This window comes from Scyliorhinus torazame, chromosome 10 (assembly GCF_047496885.1).
Source record: "Scyliorhinus torazame isolate Kashiwa2021f chromosome 10, sScyTor2.1, whole genome shotgun sequence".
In the NCBI taxonomy this organism is placed as follows: domain Eukaryota; kingdom Metazoa; phylum Chordata; class Chondrichthyes; order Carcharhiniformes; family Scyliorhinidae; genus Scyliorhinus; species Scyliorhinus torazame.
This window is the reverse complement of record NC_092716.1, coordinates 226,572,210-226,590,014: the sequence shown is the minus strand read 5'-3', so window position 1 is coordinate 226,590,014 and position 17,805 is coordinate 226,572,210. Positions and strand designations below refer to the sequence as shown.

At 45.0% G+C, this 17,805-nt stretch overlaps 1 pseudogene; it reads right to left on the bottom strand.

Moving 5' to 3' along the window:
- Positions 1 to 9,356: 9,356 nt before the first annotated feature.
- Positions 9,357 to 10,172, bottom strand: LOC140384627 (nuclear transport factor 2 pseudogene; annotated as a pseudogene).
- Between the last annotated feature and the right edge of the window lie 7,633 nt (positions 10,173 to 17,805).

Below are 17,805 nucleotides of genomic sequence, written 5' to 3'. Positions count from 1 at the left end.
TAGAACTCGTCCATCGATTCTCCGGGAGCTTGCCGTCTTGTCGCGAGCTGGTAGCGAGCGTAGATTTGGTTAACTGGGCGAACGTAGAGATTTCTCAGTGCTGTGAACGCCGTCTGGAAATCGTCGGTGTCTTCAATGAGGGTGAAAATCTCCGTGCTCACCCTCGAGTGCAGGACCTGCAGTTTTTGTTCGTCTGAGACTCGGCCTGTGGTCGATTTGATGTAGGCCTCGAAGCAAGTCTGCCAGTGTTTGAAGGCTGCTGCCGCATTCACTGCGTGGGGGCTGATCCTCAGGCATTCTGGAATGATCCTGAGCTCCATAGTCCTTTTTAGGCACGCTTAATAAATTGTAGCGCACAAAGACTCCGTGAGACGAATAGAGTGAAGTCGATGAGGCTTTATTAAGCGTGTCTGTTCCCCAGCAGCCCGATAGTAAACTGGCCTGCGGGGGAAGGCACCGGCTTTTTATACTTCGCCTTCAGGGCGGAGCTTGAGGTCAACGGCCAACCAGGACCCGGGATCTGTCAGCCAATGACATTAGGGCTTCCAGTCCCACATGACCCCCAATACATACTACCACAGTGGCCATTACTGAAACATGGTTAAAAGATGGTCACGACTGGGAGTTAAATATCCAAGGGTATCAGACTATACAAAAGGATAGAATGGACGGTAAGGGCGGTGGTGTAGCTTTGTTGTTTAAGGATGGCATCTGGGCAATAGTAAGGGATGATATTGGTGCTATGGAGGACAAGGTTGAATCAATTTGGGTGGAAATCAGGAATAGTAAGGCGAAAAGGTCACTGATAGGAGTAGTCTATAGGCCACCAAATAGTAACAGGATGGAAGGCAGGCAATAAGCAAAGAAATAACGGATGCATGTAGAAATGGTACAGCGGTTATCATGGGAGATTTTAATCTGCATATCGATTGGTTTAACCAGGTTGGTAAAGGCAGCCTCGAGGAGGAGTTTATAGAATGTGCCCGGGATAATTTCCTGGAACAGTATGTAATGGAACCTACAAGGGAACAAGCGGTCCTAGATCTGGTCCTGTGTAATGAGGCAGGATTGATTAATGATCTCATAGTTCGGTATCCTCTTGGAAGGAGCGACCACAATATGGTGGAATTTAAAATACAGTTGGAGAATGACAAGGTAAAATCAAACATTAGTGTTTTGTGCTTAAACAAAGGTGATTACAATGGGATGAGAGAAGAACTAGCTAAGGTAGACTGGGAGCAAAGACTTCTTGGTGAAGCAGTTGAGGAACAGTGGAGAACCTTCCAAGCGATCTTTCACAGTGTTCAGAAAAGGTTCATACTGACAAAAAAGAAAGACGGTAGAAAGGGGAGAAATTGACCGTGGATATCTAAGGAGGTGAGGGAGAGTATCAAATTGAAGGAAAAAACATACAAAGTAGCAAAAATTAGTGGGAGACTAGAGGACTGGGGTCTTTAGGGGACAACAGAAAGCTACTAAAAAAGCCATAAAGAAGAGTAAGGTCGACTATGAAAGTAAACTGGCTCAGAACATAAAAGCAGATAGTAAAAGCTTCTACAAGTATATAAGACAAAAAAGAGTGGCTAAGGTAAATATTGGTCCTTTGGAAGATGAGAAGGGAGATTTAATAATAGGAGACGTGGAAATGGCTGAGGAGCTGAACAGGTTTTTTTAGGTCAGTCTTCACAGTGGAGGACACAAATAACATGCCAGTGACTGATGGAAATAAGGATATGATAGGTGAGGACCTTGAGATGATTGTAATCACTAAGGAGGCAGTATTGGGCAAGCTAATGGGGCTAAAGGTAGACAAGTCTCCTGGCCCTGATAGGATGCATCCCAGAGTGTTAAAAGAGATGGCTAGGGAAATTGTAAACGCACTAGTGATGATTTATCAAAATTCACTAGACTCTGGGGTGGTCCCAGAGGATTGGAAAGTAGCAAACATGACACCACTGTTTAAAAAAGGAGGTCGGCAGAAAGTGGGTAATTATAGGCCGGTAAGCTTAACTTCGGTTGTAGGGAAAATGCTGGAATCTATCATTAAGGAGGAAATAGCGGTGCACCTGGAGGGAAATTGTCCCATTGGGCAGACGCAGCATGAGTTCACAAAGGGTGGGTCGTGTCTGACTAATTTGGTAGAATTTTTTGAGGACGTTACCAGTGCAGTAGATAACGGGGAGCCAATGGATGTGGTATATCTGGATTTCCAGAAAGCTTTTGACAAGGTGCCACACAAAAGGTTGCTGCATAAACTAAAGATGCATGGCATTGAGGGTAAAGTGGTAGCATGGGTAGAGGATTGGTTAACTAACAGAAAGCAGAGAGTGGGGATAAATGGGGGTTTCTCTGGTTGGCAACCTGTAACTAGTGGGGTCCCTCAAGGATCAGTGTTGGGCCCGCAGTTGTTCACAATTTACATAGACGATTTGGAGTTGGGGACCAAGTGCAATGTGTCAAAGTTTGCAGACGACACTAAGATGAGTGGTAAAGCAAAAAGGGCAGAGGATACCGGAAGTCTGCAGAAGGATTTGGATAGGTTAGGTGAATGGGCGAGGGTCTGGCAGATGGAATCCAATGTTGCCAAGTGTGAGGCTGTCCATTTTGGGAGGAATAACAGCAGAATGGATTATTATTTAAACGGTAAGATGTTAAAACATGCTGCTGTGCAGAGGGACCTGGGTGTGCTGGTGCACGAGTCGCAAAAAGTTGGTGTGCAGGCGCAACAGGTAATTAAGAAGGCTAATCGAGTTTTGTCTTTCATTGCTAGAGGGATGGAGTTCAAGACTAGTGAGGTTATGCTGCAATTGTATAGGGTGTTGGTGAGGCCGCATCTGGAGTATTGTGTTCAGTTTTGGTCTCCTGACCTGAGAAAGAACATATTGGCACTGGAGGGAGTGCAGAGGAGATTCACTAGGTTGATCCCAGAGTTGAGGGGATTAGATTATGACGAGAGGTTGAGTAGACTGGGACTGTACTCATTGGAGTTTAGAAGGATGCGGGGGGATCTTATTGAGACATATAAAATTATGAAGGGAATAGATAGGATAGATGCGGGCAGGTTGTTTCCACTGGTCGAAGAAAGCAGAACTAGGGGGCATAACCTCAAAATAAGGGGAGGTAGATTTAGGATGGAGTGTAGGAGGAACTTCTTCACCCAAAGGGTTGTGAATCTCTGGAATTCCTTGCCCAGTGAAGCAGTTGAGGCTCCTTCTTTAAACGTTTTAAGAAAAAGATAGATGCCTTTCTAAAGAATAAAGGGATTCGGGGATATGGTGTACCGGCCGGAGAGTGGAGCTGAGTCCACAAAGATCAGCCATGATCTCATTAAATGGCGGAGCAGGCTCGAGGGGCCAGATGGCCTACTCCTGTTCCTAGTTCTTATGTTCTTATGTTCTTAAATGTTATGAGGGTCTCTGCCTCCATCACCCTTTAAGGCAGTGAGTTCCAGATCCCACCACTCTCTGGTTGAAAAAGTATTTCCATAATCTAGCCTCCACTAACTTCAATGTATCTTAAAAAAATTGCATTCTGCATCACCAGCATTCCAAACCCCACTGGTTTCCTGTACAATGACAGCATAAAGCTTAATTTAGCAAGCCGTAGATTAATCAAGGAAAGTCAGCATGAATTTGTTAAAGGAAGGTCATATCAGGCTAACTTGAGTGAATTTATTGAGGAGGTGACAAGTGGAATTGCTGAGGGCAATGCAGTGGATGTGGTCTACATGGATTTTAGCAAGGCGTTTGACAAGGTTCCATATGTCATGCTGGTCAAAAGAGCAAAAGCCCTTGGAATCCAAGAGAAAGTGGAAAACTGGGTTTTAAATCGGCTTTGTGGCAGGAAGCAAAGGAAACCGGAGCGCCCGGAGGAAACTCACGCAGACACGGGGAGAACGTGCAGACTCTGCACAGACAGTGACCCAAGCCAGGAATCGAACCTGGGACCCGGGAGCTGTGAAGCAACAGTGCTAACCACTGCACTACCATGCTGAGAAGGAAAGCTCCAGATTGAAGGATGTTATAGATGGTTTGCTCAGTTCGGCAAAAAACTGGAAACTAGAATTCAATCTGGAAAATTTGAGGGAATGCATTTGGGAGATGCAACAAATCAAGGGACTACATAAGAAATGGTAGATACTGAGTGGTGTGGAGGAACAGGGGGTCATTGGAGTGTGTGTCCACAGATTCTTAAAGATAGCAAGACTGGTTGGTAAGGTGGTTAAGGAGGCATATGGAATTATTTCATTTATTAGCCAAGGCATAGAATATAAGAGGTGGGAGGTTATGCTGGAACTGTATACAGGAATAGTTAGACCACAGCTTGAGTACTGTGTATCTAACTGGTCACTGCATCACAGGAAATATGTGATTGCACTGGAGAGGGTACAGTAAATATTTACAAGGATGTTATGGGGACGGGAAAAGTTTAGCTATGAGAAAAGATTAGCTAGGCTGGGGTTGTTTTCCATCAAACAGAGGAGAATGAGGGTGATTTAACTTAGGTGCATAAAATTGTCAGGGAACTAAATGGTGTGAATAGGGAGAACCTGTTTACCTTAACAGAGGGATCAAAAACCAAGAAGGCTTGAATTAAAAATATTTGGTAGAATGATTAGAGGGGAGATGAGGAAACATTTGTTTTCATCCAGAGGGTGATGGGGACTTAGAACTCACTGTCTGAAAGGGTAATTGAGGTCAAACTCCCTCCACATTTCAAAAAGTAATTGGATGTCTATTTAAAGAGCTATAGACCTCTACTTGCAGAGCTACAGACCTTCTGCAGGAAAGATGGATTAGACTGGGTACCTCATCACAACTAGCATGGAATGATGGGTTGAATGGCCTCCTGTGTTGTAAATGTTCTATGATTTCTATGAATTAAACTGTGGCCAAATAATTTTTGCCTGCCACATATCCATGCATTTACCATCTACTCCAATATTACGGACTTCTCCCAGCCACCTAATCCTTCCACACTCTTATTGGTGGGCCTTCATTCAGCTATTATGGTTCCAGGCAGTTCACAGGAGTGTTATCAAGCTAAATTTGACACCACTTAAGGACATAGTAAAAAAAGATAACCAAATGCTTGGATGAAAATATTGGTTTTATGGAGTGTCTTAAAGAAGAAAAAAAGAGGTTTAGGGAGGGATTTCCAGAAATTAGGGCATTGGTAACTGAAGGCGTGGAAATCAATGGTGAATTGATTAAAATTGGGGAGGCACAATTGGCTAGAACTGGAGGAGAGCAGTGTCCTGATGGGTTGTTTGACTGGAGGAGGTTACGGAAATAGAAAGTCAGTGAGCCAAGTAGGGATTTGTAAACAAGGTTGAGAATTTTCAAATTGAATGATTGCTTGACTGGGACCCAAAGTATGTCAGCAAAAACAAAACTGATCAGGGATATTGTATTTTAGATGGAGGGAAAGCTCCATCTGAATACGCCAATGACATGTCTCGATCCCTGAGCTTATTGTGCTTTGAATCATAGAATCCCTACAGTGCAGAAGGAGGCCATTAGGCCCATCAAGTCTGCACCTACCTTTCAAATGAGCATTTCACCCATGTCCACCAGCCACACCCCGCCCTATACCTGCAACCCCACAACCTGACCGGGACATCCCTGGACACTAAGAGGCAATTTATCATGGCCAATCCACCTACCCCGTACATCTTTGGATTATGGGAGGAAACTGGAGCACCTGAAGGAACCCCTTGCAGACACAAATAGAATGTGCAAACTTCACGCAGAGAGTGACCCAAGGCCAGATTTGAACTTGAGTCTCTGGCGCTGTGAGGCAGCAGCGCTGTGAGGCAGCAGTGCTAACTACTGTTGCCACTGTGCCAACCCTGCATTGAATGAATTAAAAAACATGGGCAGGATTCTCCATCGACGGGATCCTCCACTTCGCCAGCAGCGCACTCACGCCTGTGGATTTCCTGACGGCGTGAGGGTGCCTACAATGGGAAACCCCATTGGCCGGCTGCCAGGGTGGAAGATCCTACTGTCGGTGGGGCATGCCACACCATAAAATGGGTGCGGCGGGATGGAGAATCCCGCCCCATATGTTTGAGCCTCAGTCTTCACTATTTACTTATCTGCATCCCAGACTTACTTCAGATTGAATTGATAGTTTTCTATGGAATTCTCTCAACTCTACATTTATATTAAGTTTTTAGATAATTTTCAAGAATAACCTTACATATTCTTTCTGTCGGGATAATTTCTCTTACAATCAGGTGCCACCTCAAAATACTCTTTCTGAAGTATTCTTTGAAGCTCTGTTGAATATCATCCTCCATTTTGATATTTTGTCACAAAACCAACTGTTATTTTAAATATACTCAAACACCAGTTTGGTATCCAAGGCTAGTTTAAGATGTTACAATCGTAGTTGATGTTATAACTGGACAAGAAGATCCCAGAATGGAACCATCGCTCAATAGACTGTAACTTTTAACTTTTTTTAACCAAATGTGGCGGAACAGGATCTCAGGACCGCTTATTAGTTTTAACAACCAAAACAAACATGCATTAAAAATAAAAATGATTAAAATACAATACTCCTTCATAATAATTTTTAAATAATAATCTTTATTGTCACAAGTAGGCTTACATTAACATTGCAATGAAGTTACTATGAAAAGCCCCTAGTCGCCACATTCCGGCACCTGTTCGGGTACACAGAGGGAGAATTCATAATGTTGAAATTACCTAATAAATTACTCCCCCTTAGGTTTAAAATTACACACACATTTTAAGATTAACACAGATGGTTCAATGCATATAAAACTACAATGGCCTCATTCGCACACAATGTCCTTTTTTAAAACACACAGATTAGCTGCGGTCAAACATTCCACACTGAACCCAAGCTAGTGTCTCTGAATTTCTTCTGAGAATCCTCCCAGATAATTGTCACATGAGAGGTTCCAAATTGCTCTCACAAAGCATGCTTTAAAACCTTTCAAAAAAGGTTTTCCATGAGCAAGTGGCATTCTGAAATCCACTCCACGTTTTCCAAAGAACTCTTTTGAGCTGTGCTTCCATTCTTCTCCCAATCAATCCACTACAGGTTTTACACAACCCCTCGTGGGATTTATTTGCCTTGACTGCTCTTACACACTTGAGGTTCAGCCACCGATTCCCACAGATATTTCAATTCATGGCTGCGGTACAATCTCACAAACCTGAAAACCACTTCAAATGTCTTTCTGGCATCTCAGCCTTCCTCTGAGCTCTGTCTCCTCTTGTTCTCATACCTTTAACCTCAGACCACCTGGAAACTTCTTCTAATTTCTCCAGTTTACATAACACCTGCTCTTCAGATAACCAATACTCCACTGTCTGTTAGCAAAGCTGAGAGAGATGTTCCCTCTTTTGCTTCCTAAAACCTCTGCTTTTATCAGAGCTGTTGGATCTGTTCCCTTTCCGGCTGTTTATCTGCAAACTGATGTAGCTTCCAGCTAAAACTAAAGAACAAGGAAAGTTTTTTTTTCCTGACCAGGTTCTCTAGTTGCTAAGCAAAAATATTTATTCTTCATGCTGGAGCTTAACTAATTCCCACATATACAAACATCCTTTGTCCAACATGAATCTAACTATAGGTCCCCTCCAGGCACAGAAACATTAAATTAAACCCATCTAAGATATACCTTATTTCTAATGTTTACCAAAACAAAGATAATTCACTTAATCCTACCTTTGTTTCCTAACAAAGAACATTACATTTATCTCCAGTTGCAAAAGTTGTTATGATCATGCATTGTCTCAGTTTGGCAGGCTGTAGTTTGTTGTGTTATGATCCCAGCTGATTACTATTGGACAGTCAGGTCCCAGAATAGAATCCTGGCTCAATAGACCATAACTTTTATATTTTGTTTCGAGAATTCAGTGAACAGAGTCGCAGGATTGCCAATTATCTTTTAACAAAAGAATAAAACTGTTATTAAACAAGAAACAATTGACTGTAATATGATATATACCTTCACCCAACTATATCTTCACAAATGTGCTCAGATTTCTAAGGATAATACAAGTTACAAAGTATATCTTATACTATTATGGTCTCAGTACTGACAGTCCATGTAAACAAACAGCCGAACTGTGGTCAAACATTGAAACTAAGCAGATGCCACCCAAAACAACTTCTGTGGATTTCTCATCAAATCCCCTCAGATGCTTGTCACACTGTGAGCCAACAGGTCTCACTGGAACTCTGACCTCCACACGAGTGGTTCCAAACTCCATTCTTGAAGAACACATTTTGAAATCTTCTCTCAGACAAGCCTTCACCAAGAATCCACTTTCAGGATTTCAATCTCTCCTATCAGTATTTCTCTGCCTTGGATTGCTACATGCATTCAAGCTTCCACACAATCTAATCAGCCATGCTAACTATCGCTTCAACGGCTTTATTCCCTCATCTCGTCCAGCTTCTTCTGGGTCTAGCTTAAAACTAAACTCAAAAGGTATTTCTAACCTAGGGTGGCTCCTGGTTGCTAAGCAACAGGCTAATCTTTCATTGAACTCTATTTAGTTTCACATCATAAACACTCATTCCCATACATGCACCTAACCAAACTGAAGTCATTAACATTTTCAAATACAGAATCTTAAAATTTAACTTTACCTAAAGCTGTGCCTTATTTCAAATACCCACATATACAAATATATATTATTTAAAACTACCTCTGTGACTGTTGACATGAGGGTGGGAATATTCACGATGAATTTTGGGATAATTATAAAAGGACAACGTTCATGGTATCTGTGTTCTATATGGTCCTGCCAGCCCAACTGGTTTGATCAATGTGTTTGGGTGAGAAAAGAAAATAATAGGGAAAGTGTTCAATGGAAATTGCAATTGAGAGGGTGAAGAGACTGCTAAAGTAAAACTAAAAGCCTTCAACAGTCTGTAAAGAATATACAGCCAGTGCAGTGATTGGCAACATTATTTAAGAGTCTCCACGAAGGATTCATTTTGCCAAATGGTTATAGCAGGCTACCAAGTGAGATTGGTCAGTTCAGGGAAATCTAATCTTATCCTTTGCTCCTGATGTTACAATGGTAGTTTCATGATTGAAGAGTTTTCCAGTTGCGTGTTGATGCACCCAGAGTGGTGAATGAACTAGTGAAAAAGAAACCTGCATTTATACTACATGTCTCAGCAATATTTCATTTTCTATTTTTCTGCATGTAGTTTCTTAAATTCCTTTGGTAATTAAGCTGAAAGATTATGGCACGATTTTTTTTTTTTTTTTTTTTTTTTTTTTTTTTTTTTTTTTTTTTTTTAAGAAAAGTACATGGTTTATTGTATCATGAGTCAACAAAAGGTATGAACAATTCAAAAAGTTGGACAGGTAGTTGCTGTTATTTATTTTGATTCTTTGGATTGCTATAGCAACTGACCGGTACACAGAGGAAGAAAGAAAGTGTGGTATGACTTATCTTCTGAGGCATGCTGGTACAACACACACTGGGGTACTGTCTTGCCCATGTCAGCTAAAGTAACATTTTCCCAAACATCATGCACAAATGTCTAAATTCAAGCAAACTGTGATTAGATACTACGCATGTTGCAGATTTTACTGTTGCGTACACGCTTGTGTATGATATTTGGAATCCAGTTATTGTGATTAATAGCAGATTAGAAGAGTGGATGTAAGGATGTGCTTGAGGCAGAAGTCTCAGCCAAAGTTATGCAGTGCTAGCCTGAAGACATCGTTGGTGCAGACCCAAGCGTCGTTGATGTTTTTCAGTAGAAATATCTGGTGAAATCCCATAACAGGGTCTTCATCAGCCTGAAGTTGTCCTACTACCATACTCAGGATGCAACTATCTGGAGTGGGTTGGTGGTCTTGTGCAGTTATGCTGTGTTGTATTTTACGAAATGGAAGGCCAATTATTTTTTCCACAATGGCTGTTTTACCTTGGAACTGCTGTCCTTCCCAACTTAGGCATGATGCGTCAATATATAATGATCCTAGTTGGCTCCTGTCTGCATCAAAAACTTGATAGTAATGTTGTACAAAGCCACTTACAATCTGCTCCCAGAGAGGCTTGTCACCCATTCTGATCACAGCCACAGGCACCCAGCGCCCCAAACTCCGGCCGATCGCAGTATGGCGACCAACGGCACCAGGCCCCTCCCAGCCCCTGCGTGTTTGGGGGGGGGGGGGGGGGGGAGCAGAGAAGGAGGAGGCAACTTCTCGGCCGTTGGGGCACGGCGCATGCTCGAGGCAGCCATGGCACGATTTTAACTCACACAAAACCTATTCACTTACACAGAGTTAAAATACTGCCCTATATAAAACATTTTTTTTATTACTTTTTAAAAATGTTTCCAATTAAGGGGCAATTTAAAGTGGCCAATCCACCTACCCTGCACATCTTTGGGTTGTTGCGGTGAGACCCATGCAGACACGGGGAGAATGTGCAAACGCCACACGGACAGTGACCCGGAGCTGGAACATTTTCTATTACTGGAATATGGCTCCATGGGTGCCAGCAGACTTACTCTGGAGGTCATACTTCAGGGAAAAATGGAAAATTAATTAAAAACAGCCAAAATTTAAGTGTACTAAGAAACCAGCAATTCTACCTCTGTGATCTGGAACCATTCAAAGTGCCCAAGTTATAATTATTTGTTGTCAAAGGACTGAACATAGTATTATTTTTAGCAAGTCTATAACAGTATTTCATGCTACGTTAACATTTACAACAAATAATTAAGATGTATTTAGCAACTTTAAAATATGCATCATAGAACAGCTTAATTACCTGTTCTATTCTTATGTATGTAAATGATCTATTGACTTTCAGACATCAAAAATATTCTTCTAATAACAAGGTTTGTAAATAGATAAAAATCAGTTCTAACAATATTAGGTCAAGGTTGAAAGGTTAGCTCACAGTTCTGATGAAACGTCATTGACCTGAAACATTGGCTCATATTTTCCATTTCCCCACTGGGGGCCAGACTCCCCCCCGATGTCCTAAAGCAAGAACTGCACAGGAACTGCCAGTAAGTTTCAACTTCCATTGGGTAACTACCCTGCGCCAGGAACCACCGGAACCCCCATTAAAATCAGAGAGTTTGGATGGTGGCAACTCTATTAGAAGATGTGGGCAGCACGGTAGCACAGTGGTTAGCACTGTGGCTTCACAGCACCAAGGTCCCAGGTTTGATTCCCGGCTGGGTCACTGTCTGTGCGGAGTCTGAACGTTCTCCCTGTGTCTGTGTGGGTTTCCTCCGGGTGCTCCGGTTTCCTCCCACTAGTCTCAAAAGACGTGCTATTAGGTAATTTGAACATTCTGAATTCTCCCTCTGTGTACCAGAACAGGTGCCGGAATGTGGCGACTAGGGGCTTTTCACAGTAACCTCATTGCAATGTAAGCCTACTTGTGACAATAAAGATTATTGTTAGAACAGTTACCCGGGCAACATTAGAATGATTAACACCACTTCTAACTTCTGGGTAACTATGATACTGACAACCCCTCTGCCCACCATCTATTCTCCCCCTGACCACTCCCCCCTCCCCCCATCACCTCCCCCCCGCCGACTACCCTCCCTGAATGGTCAGATGTCCGGGTGAGAAATGTGCATTCCCAACCAAGGGTAAGTAAAAAGGAATGGAATGACAACCTGACAGTGATTGCCACTCCATGGACGATTTGACCCATTATCTCTGTTTCTCTCCACAGATGCTGCCAGATCTTCTGAATATTTCCAGCATTTTTTCATTTTATTTCAGATTTCCAGCATCCACTACATTTTGCTTTAGTACGGTTAGGTCAATGCTGATGGTTGGGCATAAACTTCCAGATTATGACTGTGTGAATGTTTTATTGTTGAAGTTGGTGCAGATCAAAATTACTGCTCTTAAATCTATGTTGTCTAGTTTCTGTCTCTTAATAATTTTTATTATTGTCTCAAGTAGGTTTACATTAACACTGCAATTAAGTTACTGTGAAAATCTTCTAGTCGCCACATTCCGGCGTCGGTTCAGGTACACTGAGGGAGAATTCAGAATGTCCAATTCACCTAACAGCACGTCTTTCGGGATTTGTGGGAGGAAACCAGACCACCTGGAGGAAACCCACACAGACATGTGGAGAACGTGCAGACTCCACACAGACAGTGACCCAAGCCAGGAATTGAACCTGGGTCCCTGGCGCTGAGAAACAACAGTGCTAATCACTGTGCGACCGTGCTGCCTTCTTACATAAAACTGCATCAAATATACAGCACAGAAACAGACCATTCAGCTCAGCATGTCCACGGGAGTATTATGCTCCACAGAATCTTCCCCTGCATTCTTTTTTTCCTCCATAGAATCCATACAGTGCAGAAGGAGACCATTCAGTCCATCAAGTCTGCACCAACCCTATGAAAGCGCACCCCACCCTGTATCTTTGAACACTAAGGGGCAATTTAGCATGGCCAATCCGCCTAACCTGCACATGACTGTGGGAGGAAACTGGAGCACCCAGAGGAACCCACACAGACACTGGGGAACATGCAAATTCCACACAGCCTGTCACCCAAGGCTGGAATTAAATTGGGGTCCCTGGCACTGTGAGGGAACAGTGCTAACCACTTCATCTAATACTATCAATGTATCATAAGAAATAGGAGCATGAGTAGACCATATGGCTTCTTGAGCTTGCTACACCATTCATTCATATCATGGTTGACATTTAACCTCAATTACACTTTCTCTCTTAATCCCCATACCCCTGAATTTGCCTAGAGGCAGGATTTTTCAGCCCTGCCAAAGTCAACGGAGATTTGAATGGCTCGCTACATCTGCCATGGGGGAACCAGCCACGGTGGAGCCAGAAAGTCCCAGCCCAAAGGTATTGAACAACTCCTGAGCATTCACAGAATTTCAAAATTTCAACCCTCCAAGTGAGGGAACTCTTCCTCACAGTCTTAAATGGCCTGTCCCTTACCATGGGGTATGTTCCCTAATTCTGAACTCTCCAGTGAGGGGAAACCACCTCTCAGCATCTACCTTGTCAAATGCCCTCAGAATCTGATAAATTTGAAGCTGATCGCCGATCATTCTTCTAAATGATAGAGAGCCCAATCTACTCAGTGTCGCATACCGAAAAAGAACAACTTGTGAATGGTAACCGTTTCATCTAGCTTTAATGAATGTAGTATAAAAATGTAAAACTTTAATAAAAATATATATTTTTTAAAGAATATTCCATTCTTTCTGTGGCCACAGCAGTGTTTTTACTTGCCAAATTATATAGACCTTCTCCAGCCACTGGTGAAGATCTGGCAGCAAGCTATAACTTAAAACCTATGTATGTGCAAGTTTAATCTTGCACAATTGCGTCAATGTTGTTTCAATGTCTTGGAATCCAAACTGTGCACAGCACTGAGAGCCTGAGGCAATATCTGCAAAGTGGAAACACTTCTAGTTATATAAGTGCAGCAGAAAACTCTCTGGGGCTCACACTGGGCTAAATCGCTGGCTTTTAAAGCAGACCAAGGCAGGCCAGCAGCACGGTTCGATTCCCGTACCAGCCTCCCCGAACAGAATGTGGTGACTAGGGGCTTTTCACAGTAACTTCATTGAAGCCTACTCGTGACAATAAGCAAATTTCATTTCATTTCATTTCCTCCAAAACACTATTGAGGCTAAGTAATTGAACATTTCTAAACTAAGATTGATAGTTTTTTTGTTAGGCAAGGGTATTAAGGGATATCAAATAGGTAAATAGAGTTAAGTTGCAGATTAACCATGATCTAAATTAAATGATGGAACAGTCTTGAAGATGATAAGCGTACTCCTGTTCCTAGAAAATAGAAGCAGCCGGTGTGAATCATGAGGTAGCGCTGCATTGTCAGGAAGCACCTTTATTGCAAGCATGGAGTCTGGCATTCATTTAATACCTGCATGTTTTTGACAGTCATTGTTTGTTGCCTAACCTGATTCAAGTCCGACTGTCAAGAGTGATGTGTTGGGTGTTCTGGATCACAAACAGGTCACCAACACTTGAAGTGGTGCAACTCTATTTTATTATAAGGTTAACTATATTAACATATTTGAACTGTGGGTAAATGCAATACCAGCTTTAACTGCTGACCCTTCCCTAGTCCTAACCAGGTGATGCACTCAGCACATGGTGAATGTCTGTGTTGCAGGCAGTGAGCTCTGTGCTCTGAGCTGGCTGCTACTAGAATGAGCGGGAACTCTCCAGTCCCCTGTCTTTATAGTGCGTGTGCTCTCACTGGTGATTGGCTGCGGTGTTGTGTATGCTGATTGGTCCCACTGTGTGTCCATTAGTGTGTGTGTGTGTGTGTCTGCACCATAATATACTGGTGTATATTATGACATCCCCCTTTTATATAAAGAACATGTGCCTGCGTGACAATAAATATTGTGTAGTGAATGTACCTAACTATGTGTGTGCGTGTTATTTATATGACTATGTACATGAGGCTAATCTATTTACACGGGAAGGTGCCTGGTGCAGAGAAATAGGGTGTCACACCAACAACGAAATGAACATTATATACAAACTACTGGAACGATGAAACAGGATAACAGAACAGATCAAAGAGTCCAACATTGTAAAACACATAAGTCAAGTCTTTGAGGTGGGTGACGAATTCTGGTTGACCACCTCAAGAGTGGATCAGGAGCCACCGGCTGAGGAACGGGCTGGGCCACGGCAGAGTGAGGAGGATGCAGAGTATTCGGAATCTCCACATAGTCCAGGTTGGGGACAACAGGAGGGCGTGGCACCGGTGGAGGATCACGTAGCGAGCGTGGAACGAGACGAAGGGCACGCCGATTGCGGCGGCGAATGGAACCATCTGGCAGACGAACCAGGGACGAGCGTGGAGACACCTGCCAAAGAACCACAGCAGTTGCAGACTAGCCAGAAGATGGATGTGGACGTTGTCATCCGGCGGCAGAGCAAGGAGATCTGTCACCCGAGCGTCATGCGCCGCCTTGTGTTGTGCACGAGACTGTTGCATCCGCTGAAGGACCGGAACGTGGTCGAGGTCTGGGATGTGAATGGACGGCACCGTGGTCCTGAGGGTGCGACCTATGAGCAGCTGGGCTGGCGACAGGCCCGTGGAGAGTGGGGCCGAACGATAGGCCAGCAAGGTGCGGTAGAAATCGGATCCTGCATCGGCAGCCTTGCAAAGGAGCCTTTTGACGATGTGGACGCCCTTTTCCGCTTTGTCATTGGATTGGGGGTGCAGGGGACTGGATGTCACATGCACAAAGTTGTACCTGCTGGCAAAGTTGGACCATTCCTGGCTCGCGAAGCAGGGGCCATTGTCCGACATCACAGTGAGTGGGATGCCGTGACGAGCAAAGGTCTCCTTGCAGGCACGGATGACCGCCGATGATGTGATGTCGTGCAGGCGTACGACCTCCGGGTAGTTTGAAAAATAGTCTACAATCAGAACATAATCCCTGCCGAGCGCATGGAACAGGTCAACGCCTACCTTAGACCAAGGGGACGTGACCAACCCATGGGGCTGTAGGGTCTCACATGGTTGGGCCGGCTGGAACCGCTGACGGTGGGGCAGTTGAGAACTGTGTTGGCGATGTCCTCATTGATGCCGGGCCAGTACACAGCCTCTCGGGCCCTCCGTCGGCACTTCTCCACGCCAAGATGGCCCTCGTGTAGCTGTTCCAAAACGAGCTGGCGCATGCTGTGCGGGATCACGATGCGGTCCAGCTTCAAGAGGACACCATCGACTACCGCCAGATCGTCTCTGATATTGTAGAACTGCGGGCATTGGCCCTTGAGCCACCCGTCCGTCATGTGGCGCATGACACGCTGTAGCAGGGGGTCAGCCGCAGTCTCGCGGCGAATGTGGATAAGGCGTTCATCCGTGGCCGGCAGATTGGAGGCCGTGAAGGCCACATGGGCGTCAACCTGGCAGCCAAACCCCTCTGGGTCACATGGGGTGTTGACTGCCCTGGACAGAGCGTCGGCTATGATCAGGTACTTGCCCGGGGTGTATAGGAGCTGGAAATCGTACCGCCGGAGTTTAAGCAGAATGCGCTGGAGGCGAGGGGTCATATCATTCAGGTCTTTTTGTAAAATGTTGACCAGCGGGCGATGGTCAGTCTCGACAGTGAATTGGGGGAGGCCGTACACGTAATCATGAAATTTGTCGACCCCAGTCAACAGGCCCAGGCACTCCTTTTCGATCTGCGCGTAGCGCTATTCCGTGGGGGTCATGGCACGTGACCCATATGCAACGGGGGCCCATGATGAGGTCTCATTGTGTTGCAGGAGCACTGCCCCAATGTCGGATTGGCTGGCATCCGTTGAAATTTTTGTTTCCTTCGTGGGATCAAAAAATGCCAAGACCGGGACCGTGGTAAGCTTGGTCTTAAGCTCCTCTCATTCGCGCTCGTGGGCAGGAAGCCATTGGAAGTCTGTCGTCTTCCTGGCCAGGTTACGGAGAGCTGTGGTATGGGAGGCGAGGTTGGGGATGAACTTCCCCAGGAAGTTGACCATGCCCGAAAATCGGAGGACCGCCTTCTTATCCGCTGGCTTCTGCATGGCCGTGATGGCTGCCACCTTGTCCGTATCCGGCCGCACACCCTACCGGGAGATGTGGTCCCCTAAGAACTTGAGTTCCGTCTGGCTGAAGGAACATTTGGCTCAGTTGAGGCAAAGGTCTTGGTCCCGTATTCGTTTGAAAATGCGCTGGAGGCGACTGATATGCTCCTGCGGGGTGGTGGACCAAATGGTGATGTCGTCAACATAGACGCGCACAGCCTCAATGCCCTCCATCATTTGCTCCATGACCCGGTGGAATAGTTCTGATGCCGATATAATCCCAAACGGCATCCTGTTGTAGCAGTATCTGCCAAACGGGGTATTAAAGGTACTCAGCTTTCTGCTGGACCTATCTAGTTGAATTTGCCAGAATCCTTTTGAGGCGTCAAGTTTGGTGAAGATGTTGGCCCGAGCCATCTCGCACGTGATCTCCTCGCGCTTGGGGATAGGGTAATGCTCCCTCATTATGTTGCGATTCAGATCCTTTGGGTCAATGAAGATCCGGAGCTCGCTGGAAGGCTTCTTTACGCACACCATGGAACTGACCCAGTTGGTTGGTTCCGTCACTCTGGAGAGCACCCCTTGGTCCTAGAGGTCCTGCAGCTGCTGCTTGAGGCGGTCCTTGAGGGGTGCTGGGACTCTGCGAGGTGCATGAACCACAGGCGTGGCGTCTTGTTTGAGCAGGATTTTGTAAGTGTATGGAAGCGTGCAAATGCCTTCGAAAACGTTGCGGTGCTGGTCGATGATGGCATTGAGTTGCGCCCTGAAGTCCGCATCCTGGAAGGCAGACGTGTCCTTTGGAGAGAGAGAGTGTACTCGTTGAACGAGGTTTAGGAGTTTGCATGCCTGTGCGCCTAGCAGAGAGCCCTTCGAGGAGCCCACGATCTCAAAGGGAAGGATGGCTTTTCACGAGTTGTGAGTCACTTCGAGTTGGCATGAACCGGTAGCAGGAATGACGTTGCCAATGTAGTCCACTAGTTGGCAGGTCGACGGAAGAATGGTTGGTTTAACCCCAAGGGTCTGAAAGGCTGACCACGCTAGGAGATTAGCGGAAGCACCAGTGTCCAGGCGGAATCGTATCTGGGATCGGTTGAACATCAGGGTGGCACACCACTCGTCATCTGGATCAATGCTGTGCATCCACAGCGGCTGGTGGTTTTGATTCGGGGACAGCCTGTTCTTTGTTATAACAGCGACTCGAAAAGGCTCCCTCGGGTCCTCGGTGTCACTGGTCTGCGGGAAG